Genomic DNA, 3557 nt, shown 5'->3' on the forward strand with positions numbered 1-3557 from the left:
CCTGAGATGCTATGAAAAAGACATTTTTTTTCAAATAAACATAGGATGTTTATGCCTTATAACTGGAGTAATCGAGAGTTGGAAAGAGTTCCCATATAACAGAGATAAATGTTCTTTTAGGGTGGCATGATACAGAAATTGTGGTCACTGCCTAGTTGGATTTGAACAGCTTGCAGTGCCAGCTTGCAGTGCCTGTTAGTAAAAATAGCATCATGGCAGTGTCGTGGTTAGTGTTCAACTTAAAGCCAAGAAGGCCCAGGTTCAAATCCTCCCTTGACCATGAAATTCATTTGGTGACCTTGATCCAAACATTCTCAGGGGGACTAAGGGGTAAGCATTTTACTAGCATGCATGGTTCCCCTTCACCTTTTTGGTTGTTGTCCTCACAACTGCAAGGTGATGTGGACTGGGTGTAGAGACAGTGACTGACCTAGATCACCCAATGAGCTTCACACCGAACTGGGCTTTGAACTGGTCTATCCTGACACTTGAATCCCCACATGGGGGTTTGTGCCAAACCAAGCAAGAAAAATTGAGCTGCCTTGTCTCTGATGGGAATAACTCTTTAAAGAACTTGTGTGTTCCTGTATTCTCCTCTAGGGATTTCACTGACAAATCTCGCCAGGCTTCCACCGCCAAAAAAACCAGTAGATTTATCAGTTAAAGAGCTTCCTAAGAGGGAATGTACTTTAAAAGGGCCTAAACCTTAGCTTATGGTACCCAGTAATGCCTAGGGCCCAGCATGTGTGAGAAACAGCCTCTTCCCGTCTTCCATTGTGCCAGAATGTTTTTGCATAATATCTGAAAGTGTAGCATGAGCATGTTTTTATTGTTGTTCCTTGCCTCTGCTTTTTGCAGTCAGGCTAGAGATGTGCTTCCCTTCAAGAGCAGCATAGCAGGGAAGAGTATCGCCTGCAAAAAAAACTGTTCACATCATTATCTATAGCCAAAGGCTGTTTGCTATCAAATAGCTATTTGAGAATCATCTCTGCAGCAACTGGCCCTGCACAGATTTCTGCTGCCCACCCCTGCCCTCCCATTTCCTTCATCTGGATTTTAGTCTGCTCAGTCCTCTGGGTACTTCTTTGTCCTGCCCCAGCCTTCTTTTTGAATCCCCTTCTTTCCGTGTGCCTTTCTGCCTGCTGTGCTCTTTGTTAGGGTCTGAGGAACTTCACTGAGAGCTGCCTCGAACCTTTTTGACCACCCGATCAGCCAGTACCGGCAGCTTTATCATCTTCATCCTAACATGTGCACTCAGAAGTAAATCCCATGGAGTTCACATAGACTTACTATGGACCCCTGTGGGCACCTTTAGAATTTTGCAAAGGGGTAGTGAGCACTGTTCCAAAATGGCTGTCATAGGAGGCAGAGCCAAACAATACTTCCCTCCGCATTTTGCAAAAGAGTTGCAGAAAGGGGATAAAGGAATTGAAGGAAGGCAGGAGAAAAAGAAGGAAAGCCCGAAGGGGAAAATGGAACCACAGCTCCAGATGCTTATCAGTCCTCCAGGTGCTGCAGTAGCTGGTGCAGCTGCTATTGCATCTCATGGAACATTATTTGAATAAGGGCAGCCAGTAACAAGCTCTGCCTTTACAAGACCCTGCCTTCTTTCTGAAAAGCTCGGTGAGCACCATGTTGGGGAACCCTGGTCTACTAAGGGTGTTTATGATGGCAGCCTAATCCTTTACCTCTTTACAATATGGAGATCCCAAACAACAGTTCACTAGGGTTGCTGACACAGCCAGAATCCTGCATTCCGCATACACAGTTGTAAGAAGCAGGCTGATTGGGGCAAGTACGCTGTTGAAAATGCTCAATAAATGAACACATGAAGCTGCTTTATATTGAGTGAAACCATTGGTCCATTTAGCTCAGTATTGCTCACGATTCGCAGTAGCTCTCTGAGTCTCAGGCAGCAAAAGGTCTTTCCCAACATCTTTGGCCTCTTACCTGGAGCTTGAAATTGGGTGTCTTCTGCATGCAAAGGCTGCGCCTGCTATGGTGCAATGGCTCATCACCATACATCTGCTGCCTTCTCCTGAGTCAATCCCGTCTACTGGAGAGCCTTTAACTGGGGGTGCCAGTTAACTGGGGGCATTCTGCATGCAAAGGAGGTGTTGGCCCACTGTCACAGGCTCTGCCAAGGCCATTGCCTGTACTGCTCCCAACCTCTGAAATCGTGAGGGAATGCTACAATTTTTGTTGTGCAAAAAAAGAAAAATGAACAGATTTGTGTTCAATATGTCAGATGAGGAGATTGCATACTTGGATTGTTTATGGTTGCCTCATAACTAAAACTCCATGGGTGGAACATTTATTGGAAGGTTGTGATATCTCTACAGAAGAGCAGGATTCGAGTCCAGTAGCAACTTAGACCAACTAGATTTCCAGGGTATTTATTATTTATTATTACATTACATTTCTAGACCGCCCTCCCGATCAGATGGGCTCAGGCTGGTGTAACAACAAACAATTTACAACATACAATTTAAAACAAACAACATGAATAAACATTTAAACCATTTTTCCGTATACAATAAAATTTCTCATGCCATATCTCTGCCATATCTGGCAAAGGGAGCTCTGACTCTTGAAAGTTCATACCCTGGAAATCTAGTTGGTCTTTAAAGTGCTACTGGACCCAAATCTTGCTCTTCTACCACCAACCAACTCGGCTACCCACCTGAAAACATCACTATAGAGAATACAGGCATCTGAGGGGTTTTGCTGTGAACCTTTGTATCTTACTCATTCCACTGATTAGAGTTTTATGCATGTTTGTTGGGGGGGGGGTTCCCCCCTGAGATGGATGGGTATACACTAGGGTTACCAACCTCCAGGTGAGATCTCCCCAAATTACAGCTGGTCTGCAGATGACAGAGATCAGTTCCCTTGGACAAAATGGCTGCTTCGAAGGGTAGACTCTATGAGTATTGTATCCCACTGAAGTCCTCCCCCTCCTCAAACCCCTCCTCTCAAGACTCCTCCCCCAAATCTCCAGGAGTTTCTGAACCTGGAGTTGGCACCCTAGTCTACACACATGAACAACAGAATAGCATCTTGCCTGGTACTTCATATGGTATAACAGTCACCTTACCTGTCCTCCTGAGGGAAAAAGAAGCTAAGACTCTTGCGTGGGTTGCCAGCTTCCAGGTGGTGGCTGGAGATCTCCCAGAACTACAACTGACCTGCAGGTCATAGCGATCAGTTCCCTGGGAGAATGTGGCTGCTTTGGAGGGTGGACTCTACAGCATTATAACCTTCTGAGGTCTTCCCCCCTTTCCAAACCCCCACCCTATCCATGCTCAACCTCCAAAACCTCCAGGAATTTCCCAACCTGGAATTAGCAACCCTACCTAAGGTGGCCAAGCCCAGCCTGGAAATTTCCTGGAGATTTGGGGGTAGTGGCTGTGGAGGGGAGAATTCGGGAAGGAATTTCATAGACTAATCAACTTTTTTGTAGCATAAGCTTTTGAGAACCCCAGCTCTCTTTGTCATGCATCTGATGAAGAGAGCTGTGGTTCTCAAAAGCTTATGCTACAAAAAAGTTGATTAGT

Source organism: Eublepharis macularius, chromosome 17 (assembly GCF_028583425.1).
Source record: "Eublepharis macularius isolate TG4126 chromosome 17, MPM_Emac_v1.0, whole genome shotgun sequence".
In the NCBI taxonomy this organism is placed as follows: domain Eukaryota; kingdom Metazoa; phylum Chordata; class Lepidosauria; order Squamata; family Eublepharidae; genus Eublepharis; species Eublepharis macularius.